We start from the raw sequence: 13,112 nt of genomic DNA on the forward strand, positions 1-13,112 counted from the left end.
AATTAAAAAAAAAAATCCCAAAATCAAAATTACAGCGATTGATTACGTGTGAAGATCAGGTGGGGGCATCTCCAGTGTTTTCTTATATATACTCTTTCGCAGATATTTTTCGTGGCTCTCTCTCCCTCCCTCTCTCTCTCTCTCTCTCTCTTTCTCCTCTCTCTCTCTTTATATTTCTCTAGCTGTCTCTTGTAACAATTTGATTGTCTCCTTTGAAGAAGCAGATCCATTGTCATCTAGTTTTCACGTTTCATTTATTTTTTCAGCTCCCTTTCTTCGTAAATTTTGATCTTGGCGTTCATCATAGATTTGCATTTTTGTGAATTTACGTTTGTGTTTCGGAATCTTTGAGCTTACTTTCTCGCTTAACGCCGGTTCCTTTGATCTAATTTGTTGCTCGAATCTCTTGCGAGCGTTCATTTTGAGGTAATTTTCCATATTTAAAATGTTTCCGTACATTTTTCTTTGGAACAAAATGTGTTTCTTCTGCAATTGGCTTTGTATTTGTTTGGTTGCTGAGAAACCTTCAAGGAAAATGTAGGCGCAAAAGAATCTGATAACTTATTAGTCATTTGAAACCAATTTCAAACTCTTAACGGTCATTGGATTCAAAGTTACTGGTTCTTAACCGATATTTCGCAAAATCAAGCGCAGTGTCATGGTTTATAGTTATGTCGTTGGATTTATTGCACTTCTTTTTGTTATCGTTTTGCAGCGTTTACTTTCCTCAACTGATTTCCTTTTTATTTCGTTATCTTAGATACTTGTTAGACGAAGAGTGGAGTTTGATTGGAGGAAGATGTGCATTTGGCTTTCAGGTGAGACATGATTCTTCCTTTTCTTTAAGTTTCTTTCCTACTTGCTTTTGTTTGTTTTGTATAGTGCTTAGTACAACTTACTTTAAAGCTTGTTGGGACTTCTTTGAAAATTTTTATTGAATGCACTCATTGTTATTCCACAGGGATGTGAATGTATGTCAGATTGAACACGTTTTTGCCACAGTATTTAACTTTTCATTGGCTGATATTGCATCAGATTTGTACCACTATCATATTATAGTGCTTTATTGCTGGAAAATCATCATAGTTGTTCCTTCTGAGTTTCATAAATTAATTCATGGTTCATTCAACAAGCATATCACTAAAAATCACATAAAATATTGTGATGAACATTATGCTTGTCTGGATATAATTAATTTGCGAACAATTAAATAAGTCGTTTCTTAGGGAAGTTATTAACTTTCAGCATTTGTGGTTCATCATTAAGCATTTAATTCAAAATTACCCGTGTTTCCTTATTTTTAAAAAAATAGAAGAAAAGTGTGGAATAAATTTTTTGTGGTACTTCTATAGTGGGCATCGTACATTATTTGTGCTTAATTTTGAACATAGAAATTTCATTTACTTTAGTATTTACTAACATATATGTAAAGTAATAATCTAGCGGGCAACTTATAGTGAGCGACACTGCCACATGGCTCTGTCCAGTTAATCCACATCTTCAGCACTCTTAAAGAGTTACGAAATTGTACCACGTATCTAGGTACTCACTATGTGTAGGCGCTAAATGCTCATCAGATCATTTTCATGCCCAGATATGTGCGTGTGTGTGTGTGTATATAGATGGTGTGTGTGTATCATTTTCATGCGCTAAATGCTCACACACACACATATATACATGTATATATAGATGGTGAGTTGTTAGAGAATAGAAAAAATTGTAATGAATAAGACAATGATGCTTCTTCTTGTTGTTAAGTCTATATGTACAAGTTCTTTATGCAACTTTTAGGGCGTATTATCCAAAATATTATTTTTCAAATAGAACTAGATCAATCGTGCAAGCTACCTTGGGTTTATAATTACAAAATTTTCAAACAATGTGTGGTAGAAAGCAAATGAAAGGTTTGATTAGGCTTGGTATTTGTGCCATGATGGAAATGCTATTATGATGAAATAGTACTTTTCATAATGGTTTACCTCGCATGTTGGAATGAAACAGTATAGATGAGAGATTATGTAACAATTTTTTGGTGATCTAAAAAGACATTTTGGTTTAGAGTTTAGATCAATTTGTTGCAATGAGTTTTGGACGTTATGCACGGTTGGCTTAGAGTTTGGCCAAAAGATGATATTTTGGTGAGAGAGAAGGAAAAATAAAATATAAAAACCCCTCTTCTAATAACCTTTTGTAGAGATGCATGATTTGGGAATGTGATTAAGTTTAAAATTGAAGCTTTTATTTGTAAAATTTGAGAGCATCATTTATGAAAATTGATTTGACATTTTCATATACAATTGCTTCTTGGAACATTGAAAAACATTGTAGGAGAAGGTGTTGATGGTAATCCTTGTTAGGTTTCTCAGATATAATACGGCGTTAGAGTGAACTCCTAACCTGATGGTGTAGAATATTGAGCCTCAAAAGAATATAAGGCTTGATGGGAAGATTTTCGCATCCCTTATCACTATTGTACTAAAGATGAGCACGAACAAATATATATGTTTTGGATGAAAAAGGCTTGTTTGAAGTATAAGGTAAAACATGCATGCCTGGAGAAAAAAGGAAGAATATTTTCTCGGTTGAAGTTTTGTCTTTACACAATTGTATGTTCATTTATAGTGACATTTTACGGATAAAAGCATTTGAAATTGAAATGATAGTTGTTCTCTTTCTTAATCCACATGTTTGGGTCAATGCACTATTCATATACTTACCCTCTTACAGGGTTGAAATTGAAATTGAGATGATAGTCACATTTTTATATTTGCGCTTAACAGCAAGGCAATCTTTGGAGTATTGGAGCATGGGTGCAAGTTCATGCACAAGATGAACATTACTAGTGCGAACTCCTAGGCATGTATAAAAGACTAAGGTTGACTTGAATAGGCTCAAGGCCTTTTAGGTGCATTGGCTTCGTTCTTAGTCAAAGCTTTCTTTGCCTGATGCTTGTTGGGTTGAAGAGCTTGAAATTAAAATTGCTAAGAAAATTCTATTGAAAGTTGATAACATCATGCATGGTAGGAGCCGGTCATTAAATGAGTCGGGTTTTCAGAATTTTTGTTTACTCAATTGAAATTTTCGTATCAATTGAGAAGCCAAGTTGATTATAGTGTCATATCCACGTCTAGTCTTGAATGTTTATGATTTAATAGAGTATGGTAAAACAAAATAATTTATGTTGGAAGCATTGAGAGTGAGGAGTTTCAAATTCTAAGAAGGAAATACATAGAAATGAATTTCATTTTTAGTAAATCTATTCACTATCAATAATCGTCCCATATTAGATGTGGGCGTTAGAGGTAGAGTTGGCAAAATTTGACAATACCCAATTATCTGACACGAATAAATGGGTATGGGTCGTCAAATTTGATACGATTATTAAATGGGTCGGTTCCGAGTCAACACGATTTTTTTCGGTGTCGGGTTAGGGTTAAAATTCTTGACCCGTGTACCCAAACAATGACACAATTATATTTTCTTTTTTAAAATTAGTTTCTAGGTTCTTGTCATTAAAAATCAAATATTGGACATGATTCTCTCTTTTTATTTTTTATTTTTGGAAGGGTAGATATATACACAGTGTTTTATTTTTAAAATTTTATATAGATTTAGAACTTTAATAGTGTAAATATGCAAAATATTGGTACACATGTATACTTTATGATATTGATTTATAGTATTATTTACATATATATAATTAAAAACTATAATAGTGTAAATGTGTAATATTTTGGGGTGTGTGTATATGTTGGGGGTGTATGTATAACATTTATTAAAAATATAGATATTAAACGAGTTGTTAGGTAACACGCTTATTTTTTCGTGTCAGGTTTGATTCTCAATATTTTGACACAATTATTACATGGGTCGGGTTTAGATCAACCTGAATTTGACACGACACGAACCCGACCCGACGACCTACTTTGCCAACTCTAGTTAGAGGATTGAGAGGTTTAAAAATGTCACTTTATTAACTGACATGGAATGTGTAAAGATAAGGTTGTTGATGGATGTTTACTTGTGATGGTTTGGGTATTGTTGCCATGTTAGTGCTTGGAACAATGTAAGAAATAAGTGAAGTGATGTCATGAAGGATATAATACTTTAGTGGGAGACAAGAATAGTTTTCAATTATTTCGAAGAAATATGCAATATGCAAGTAATTTTTATTGGACTAAAGTTCACATCCCTTGTAAGAGATTAGCAATTTATTTCCCTTTTTTTACATAAGGTGTGGAACATGTACGAATAGTCATTATTGGAGTTTTTTTAAGAACTGTTAAAAATTCTTTGAGGTGAAGTCATGTAAAGATTTATCAATAATGAGTCAACAATTACTCCTTTTCTAGTGTGTATAGAAAGATGGGCCTTCTGAAAAGTTTCCTTATTAATAGGACTTTATAACACAAATTAAGTTAAAATTTATTCAGTAATTTTTGTCTGCGCCGGTTTGGTTGAAATGGATAAAACACTTTTCTTGAAAAAGAAGTTGAAGTGCATTTGTGGACGCCAAATGTTATCAATAATATATGTAGTTGATAGGTAAAAGCTCAATAATGGTATTAAAGTTTAAACATAGGTAAGAGCTCAATAATAACGTATGCACCAGTTTAGTTGAAATAGATCACTTTTTCTTGAAAAAGAAGTTGAAGTGCATTTGTGGATGCCAAATTTTATCAATAATATAAGTTTAAGTTGATAGGTAAGAGCTCAATAATGGTATTAAAGCTTAAATATAGGTAAGAGATTTAAGTTGATAGGTAAGAGCTTGAAAATGGTAAAGTCCATGAGAATAACTGAAAGGTCTTGGTGCAGCAGCATGTCATTGTCCTTGATTTTTGGAAAAATAGGAAGTAGCCTGTTTATGCCTTAGAATAAATAGGGAATACGGTAAGGTAAATAAGACACTGCATGGTAGCTTGATATGATTAAACATCAACTACCTTTGTGCTTACTGTGTGATATGATTTTAGTTAACTTTATCTATCTCCCAATATAGCTTCATTGAAGTTGACCGTACTTTGTCTGTCTATCCTCGAACATACTTCTAGTTTGATTCTTGATTCACTTTGCAGAGTTAGAGTTTTTTTTATTATTTAGCATTAATCTAATCATCATTTTGACAAAGGTGCTGCTGGTAAGTCATCAAGATATAATAGTTCAATACAAAGCTGTGTATATGGGCTACACAGACATTAAAATGAGTATATTTTGTTACTAGGTATTTACAATGGAATTGGAATAAAGCATACAAAAAGTTGCATAAAAGAATTGCAACAGGCTGATTGAATATGATAACTCATTGTAAGGCTCTATTAGCTCTCTTCCATTTCTTTTCCTCAAACTGAGATTGAGGATTTCCATTTCTCTTTCCCTTTTTTTCCCCCTCCTCTATAATTCCTTTTATTTTTTATTTTAATCTAACACATGCTATATTAGTTTTCTGATGTTCGGACTTCAAATCTTAAGGAATTCAAGTCAAATCAGCCTGTTTCTATGAGTAAAAGATTCAGATTTTTGAGTGTTTTTCAATTGTTTGAATATTTTCCAATTCTATGATGACAAGTGGCTAACTTAACTCAGCCAAGTCTTATTCAAATTAAAAGCATTATGTTCTTGCTATCTATCAAAATGTTTGACATCTATTGTGTTGTTGCAACCCTTCTCCTTTATCCGGGCTTGGGACCGGCTGTGTATGCAACTATGCAAGGGTAGATACACAGGCAGAGTTATTGCAGCATAAATTTAAATTTTGCATTTCTAGTTTGGGTCTTTTGTAACCAAATTGTGTATGTTTTTTCAGTTATTTTGCTAGAAATTTTATTTTGGATGCTCTTAAGTTTTCTTCCTTTGGAAATTAATTCTTAAACTTCTTGCAGAAGTTACCTTTTTTTCATTTTCTTTTTTAGTATATTTTATCTTTGTTGTCAATAGGTGAGCTACATCTGAAAGTTAAATATGCATCATGAACTTCTCCAGCACACTATATGAATCGTTTCATCTGTTTGTAGGCAATGAATCCAAATAAAGTGGTGATCTGAAGATTGACCATTATATTAGTCTTTACTCCTGACTTCATCAACAACTTTAATTTGATTAACTTTTGACTGTACAAACTGAAAATTTTAACATTTTCTAAAATTATATTATTTAAAAAATTGCACTCTTTAATGTTTGGGTAATATCAGTGTGTTTAGAATCATCTTGACATTATTCTGGCTTATTATGCAAGTATTCCAGGTTGAAACATATCCTTTATTTATTGCTGTTTTAGAGTTTTAGAACTTTATTTTTTCCTGTTCTTTTTATCCCTTAATTTAGAGCTGAATTACAGTTGTTGCAGTGAGAATTTGCTACATTACTTTTGCTGCTTCCTAAAAGAACGCCTTTTTCTTCTTTTCTGGGAACCTTCAATGGTGAACTATATGTGTCAGCTTTTAACCCTGAGCATGCTTTGTCCCAGTAATACATGCCAATTTGTGTAACATGCTCTATGAATAGTGGATTGCAAGTTATGTTGTTGACATAGACCAGCAGAGTCTTATGTTTGTTTCACATTACAGTTTTCTGCATCTGTACACTAGGCGTAGGGAGGGCAGACCACTTTTTTATTTTTGGGACTTGATACCACTCTATTTTAATATAACATGCAAGTAAGAATTTTACATATTTTTCTTTCTTCCTCTATCAATTTCTATTAACAATTTTTTGTTTTCTGGAATCTATAGTTTGTCTATCCATTTAGTTGTGCACATATCCTTCTTTGCTTTTATTTTGAAAGAAAAAGTACGTGATGAGTTTATTATTCATTTCCTTTATTTTAGTAATTTTCTTATCAGTTTAAATGCAGTTCTGGCAAGTGTTGATAGGTCTTATTATGGCAACACGGGCTGAGAGGTAAGTTTTTGTTGCTGTTCATGTGTGTTAAAAGGGAGGCAAAATGAAGAATGATAGACTAGACACTGTTAGGTCTGTAATCTTAGTTGATTGAATTTGGTTGAGCTCCCAAGCAACAATGCCTGAGAGTTTGTCTCTCTATATATTTCTCCAATTAACTGTTTGGTGTTACCTTTTTATTAGAGCAGATCAATAAGTATGTTTGATCATTTTTTTTTTTACTTTAATTAAATAAAAAAATGTATACCTTCGTTTCACTTGTCCTTTTCAAGGACGAAAACTCCTAAAATAAATTCATAGTGCAATTTCATTTTTCTTTATTACACTTAAAATCTTATGTTTACATTAATAGCTGGTTTCCTTCACCATCACACATGTGCTGAAGTTAATTTTTTCAATAATATGAAACCAAAGTCTTGAAACTGAAAGGTCCGTGGTTTACATACCACATCTCACTAATAGAAGCATAACCCTCCCAACATCGACTCAAGTCAATTATCTGAATGCTCACCTTATTGAATGTTCTTCACTAATGCAGTTGCAGTCTGCTGTATTTAACAAGGAAACATTTCTTATTAAAACCATGGCAACATCAGAATTCAAAATAAAAGTACCACTTTGCAGGGAACTGTACCCCAACTTTGTTGCTCTCGCTGGAGTCTCGTGCTGTGGCTGGCTAAGTTGGAGACGAACAGGTATGTGCGAGTCCTCTCCAATCCCTATATTGTTTGTGTGAAGTGGATTTCTGTTTGATCCATTCAAATCCCTTGTTCCATAAACCTGGGATGTGAAATTTTTCTGTTGAGGATGGCTTTAAAACATCCATCAATATGTCAAAGTTTAAATCATACTACTCTTTCAAGGTTGATTAAGCTTGTGTTAGTTATTTAAACCTGTACCTTCGTATACAATTCCATGTTTTCTTGACGAATTAGGTTTACCTTCTTATAGAGTTCCACATTTTCTTGGTGAATAAGGTTCCCCTGCAATAAGGCCAATGAATTAGTAACTTGAATCTTTTAAACCAAAAAGATTTGCTACTTGAATTGAAATTATATGATGGTAAATCAGTAGCCATTGATTCTGGGATTCACCTTTCGGCTTAATTCTTGTATTTCGTCCATTAAAATTTGGTCCTGTAAAATAGAAAATGTAAGTAACATTTATCTGATATATGCACAGTAATTGGAAGTTTTACTAAGCACTGCATGGTGACATTGAAAGACTTTTAAACCTTTTTCATTCGAACACCTCGAAGACTCATTTCCAATTGATTCTCCAAATTCTGCAAGTCTTTTACACTCAAACCAGAAAGCTCTTCGCCCATCATTTGCCTGTTTGGACATATACCATAGGCTTTTGAATTTGTATCTTTGATATTCCATAACATGTTTATAGGGTATGTTAATGAGATGCAATTGATTTGCTTCACACAACAATATACATTGTGGTCTTCGGGCATTTTTGGTGTCAACAAATGCTAAGCTTTAAGCTGTACTATTTCAGTTTTTCTACTACGAGCTATTCCTTTGACTTTTAAGGTGGCCCATCTATCGAAAGCATATACCTGGTAAGTTCTTCATTCTCTTCTCTGCTAATTTTGTAGCTAGGGCTGGTCAATTTGTTGCTGTCACGTCATGTCATATAAAATCTAAATCCATTTGTAGTACAACTATCATTTTATACATCATAAGATATACTAGCTCAGTGTGCCAAATTCACTCTGAAGAATATGAATTTGGAACTGTTCAAGTTTACCAACCTGAGTTTACTTGATGCGAACCTAAATAATAATGCTTTCAGGGCAGTCTTAGAGGCTTCATAGCTTGAGGGTTGAAAGCTGAGACTAGATGTTCTAAAAGTGAATTTTTCCACAAGTCTATATTAAAATTTTTCCTAGTTCACTTTGATAATCTGTGAATCTTGGCTGTCATGTAAAGTTCTTGAAATGGGACATTAAGTTGATATTACAAGATTCTTCATTCTGAGGTTTTAAAAGTTTCTCCAGTCTAGAGTAAAAGAATAAAAGGGTGTGTCATAGAAAGATAAATACCAGTGAAATATATATTCCTCAAATCTAATATTTCATAAATAAAAGAAATTTTGGATAGTTGACATATGAAATTTAAGAGCATTCTGATGTCTTAAAATTTATTAAATGTTAAAGCAAAAATATATTATATATTTTCATTTGTGTGTATTAATGGATAATATAGAACAATTTAAAAGAGGTATTTTTGTCGTACAATATCCCCATCCCATTCCATTGAAGATTCCATGTTTTAACCAAACATTGGAAACCTTTACCTTCAATCCATTCCATTTCCCTCTCATTTCCAATATTCAAACCAAACATCACGTGTAACAACAACAACAACAACAACAAAACTTGGGAAATTGCACATTATGCAACTTGGGTTGGGAGTTGATTCATTAAATTGAAGGACAAGATTTTTTAGAGTTGTTTTCATTTCTTGCCTAAGAAAAGAATATTGGTTTGGTACTTTGGTTGTAATATTGGGTTGGGTTGCTGTGTTATGGTATAATAGGCTGCTTTTGCAACTGCAACAGGTGGTTTCACAGAAAAAGACATGCATATATTTACAAATATATTGAACATGCCCATCGAAGAATAAAAGATCATCCGAAGTGTTATCATTTCAGTTAAGCGTAATATAAACGACAAAACATGAAACGTGTCAGTAAGCACTAATGCAATGCAAGGAAATGACAGATAAGTAATGGTATTATGATAGACGCTGGTTGAAAATGTTGATGTACATATTCTCTCTATCTTTTTTGGGTGGAAAACATTAAGTTTTTGAAAAATGAAGTCAGAAATGTGCACATAGGTGTCATATCTGTCAACTTTCAACCATTAACATTATTATCATTGATTGACCTCCAGGTCAAATAAATTTTGCTTTAATAAAATATAAGAATCATACCGATGATTTTCTTGCAAATTTTGCAACTGTTGTCTCAATGCAGCTGCCTCCTGTTGCCAGAACTAGCATGTATATACACAATAAATTAGATTCTAAGACACATTTAGTCCCAAAAAAAAATATTAGTGATCAATTTCTCAATTTGAGTACTGTTCCACATTTGACCACTGTTTGGTAGTGTATCTGGTGACACACTTAGTGATCAATTGAATTTAGGAATATAGTCTTTGTTGTTGCTGCTTCTAATCTTATTAAGGTGCTCTTTTTTAAGTCTTTTTATCCAGCATGAGCTAAATATATGTATGTGAACCGATGGAGCAATCATGCCTCGAGTTTTCCTTGGAGGTAAAATTACGAATCAAATTTAAGAGTTAAAGAGTACCTTGACTTCAGAGGCAGGGTTGCCTAGTTGATGATGTTCCTCTTTTGATTTGTTGTATCGCTCAATCACCGATTTCATGCTGGTGTAAGAAACATATATCAGATATGTGCTTTTGATGTTTCTTACTAGGTAGAGAAACAAAATACGACATCAGAAATTGCCACAAAAAATGATGTGTGGAAAATATTAACATGCTGTATTTAACTGTATTATGTATGTTAGTCTCTGCCTTCTCCCTTTCTCCAGCTTTAATTTTTGCTGTTCAAGGCACAAGAAGTTTAAGATTACATCACTTAGAGCTACCAGTTGAAGAGATGTTCCAAGGAATTTAAATCTGCAAATGCATGTAATGATTCAAGCCCAGACCAAAAGATAAGTTTCCATTTATTTTGCTTTACTTGCATGATGCAAACTTCAGTCTCAATAAGTTCGGAAAGTGTTGTCTTTTCCATTTTGAATTGTTTACTAACTGAAATTAGAAATGTTCCACAGCTTGGCAATTGAATGCAATATGGAATCTATACTAGTTGCATTTTTATACATTGCTACAACTTTTATTCTCTACTATCTCCTCCCTCTCCTTCTTCTAGTAGAATCCTTAACCCTGAGAACTTAAGGAAGCTAGTGTAAATAGCTGAAATTCTTCTCTTTTTCAGGGGTTCATTATTTAGTACAGAGGATTCAAAAACCCAGTCTGCAGCCTTTCACTTACTAGCTGGATTATAGTACGAGGCCAACTGAAGTTACTGATGTTACAAAACTAAGTACTACACCTTTGCCCACAGGGCTGGCTGTATGAAACTAGGCCAGGATTGTCATAGCATCCTTGTGGTTTAAGTTATTGTGATAGAAGAAGAATTGCAACTACTTACACCCCCTAGAAGTGGTCACTATCTATCATCAGTTTCACCTATTTAATACTTCTAGAGAACAAGAAAATGCTAATGCCACCTCACAAGTTTTGGTTTCACCTATTTAATACGTCAAGAGAACAAGAAATTGCTAATGCCACCTCATCAGTTTTAGTTGCAGACAAGTTGTTTTGATTGAAAACAAATAACAAATTTGCATATCTGCCGTCATCTCAACTTCTTTGGGTATCGTTGTTATATTTGACTCTGTCAGCTATAGTTGCCTGTAAGTAGATTTGATTGAGAGCAAATAACATACTTGTTTATCATATCATTCATCGTCTTCTTTTTTATTTTTATTTTTTCCCCTTTTTCTATTCTAGGCTGCCGTTACCTTGAACTTTTCACATTCTGTTTTTGCTTCATCCATGCATACACTCTTGTTTCATTAGTGAAAGAGGATGCATTTACGCACCAATTCTACAGTGATAATCTTTTTAAAGGTTTCATGAGTTAAAAAAAAAGGGCTTGAAAGTTTACATGTTACAGTATGTTTCCCATCAAATCAACCTATGTGGTCCAATAATGCTCTTAGAAGTAATTATTCAATCTATCATGTATATTGTCCTTGAAGATCCTTTTTCATGTAAAGTAGCGAACCTCAATCTTGTTTGTATTTGTTGACATGAGGCAAATTCAAAGAAAAGGGCTACTTGACTAAGTCAGCCCTTAGAACTTATCTAGCTATTTGAACCTGACTCGTCATTGACTTGGATAGAGCTTTGCAAGGGATCGTGTAAATAGATCCATCTTAAACTTTGTGTAATGGGATTTGGCTTTGGAACTTTTTGATAGAATACTGTCCCCAATCGTTCAACTCTAAAGTCCTAGATTTGAATTCAGTCAAACATTGTGAAGAGGTTTAATCAATGGATGCTTTTGCATCTCTGTGAACAATTACTTGAGAAATCAGAAAGACAAATAGAAACTTAAGCCCCATTTGGGACTATTGTGCTGTGGCGGCCTAGCTGCTTGGCTGCCATGGTGCAGCAATTCCAAAGAAATTAATATTATAAAGATTCCATAAATCTTTTTGGGGCTGTCACAGCAAAGCAGTTCCAAGCGAGGCTTTTGTACTAAGTTTACATTTTACCTTTTTCTTCATGGGTGAGTCTTAGCCTCTGTCTCTGTGTGTATGTGTAGAGAGAGAGAGAGAGAGATTTAAATAAACAAACCGACCTCAGACCTAGTGTGAGCAAGATTTCGACCCTAAACATCTTGGACCATCTAGGGAGTTTACTAGTATCAACTAACATTTACCTAGTGTTGCTAATATTGGGCTAGAGGATCACATGAATTTACAATAGAAAAGTGTATATTTGTGCCCTATAAACGCTTTTCTTCATAATACTTCAGCCACTTCTAATTACCATTTTCAACACCATGGTATGATAACGAACTTAAGGTGTTGAAATAAACTCAGATAAGCTCTTGCCTTCCTTGTCCATTGTGAAGTCTACTTAAGCTTAAATGATTAGAAACTTAACCATGTGGTTAAACTAGAGGTGATAATTTGAGTTGTTAATGTCTCAATCTCCCATTTAGTTAATTGTGTCAAGAATGGGTAAAGTCGGTGCTGGCCTTTTTATCCATTTAATATGTTTCTATACTTTAGATGTATTTTATGAAATTACTAGTAATCCTTAATGAAATACAAATTGATTTTAGTCCAAGTATAATTAACTCGTGGTTTCACCATATCATAGACTGAGTCAACATGTCATGATAATTATAATCACTAAAAATGTCATAAACATGTTTCCATGGCTCCTAGGTTTTCAAGCGTCTTTCTTTAACTAGTCACTTGAGTTTAAATTCTGGGGAAATCGGGTAAAAAATTGATTTAGCCTTTGCCCATCCCTTTTTAAAACAACAAACATGATTACATGTCAAAATCCAAATTCAATACGGTTATTAAGATAGTGATGAAGAGTGATACAGATATGACATAATTATTAATTGCATCATCTT

General features: G+C 33.2%; 1 long non-coding RNA gene across 12 annotated transcripts; it reads left to right on the forward strand.

The window, feature by feature from the left end:
- The first annotated feature begins 89 nt into the window (after window positions 1-89).
- On the forward strand, window positions 90-11,415 carry LOC112097772. 12 transcript variants are annotated; one of them, XR_002905258.1, is made up of 6 exons: window positions 96-426; window positions 761-818; window positions 5,225-5,307; window positions 6,843-6,900; window positions 7,439-7,595; window positions 8,407-11,415. It is a non-coding gene; the product is annotated as an uncharacterized LOC112097772 (long non-coding RNA). The 12 variants fall into 12 exon arrangements; XR_002905251.1 differs by lacking the exon at window positions 5,225-5,307 and adding an exon at window positions 6,541-6,656 and having other exon boundaries at window positions 90-426; window positions 6,843-7,595; XR_002905253.1 differs by having other exon boundaries at window positions 91-426; window positions 6,843-7,595.
- Window positions 11,416-13,112: the final 1,697 nt, after the last annotated feature.

The sequence above is a fragment of the Citrus clementina genome, unplaced genomic scaffold (assembly GCF_000493195.1).
Source record: "Citrus clementina cultivar Clemenules unplaced genomic scaffold, Citrus_clementina_v1.0 scaffold_5, whole genome shotgun sequence".
NCBI lineage: Eukaryota > Viridiplantae > Streptophyta > Magnoliopsida > Sapindales > Rutaceae > Citrus > Citrus x clementina.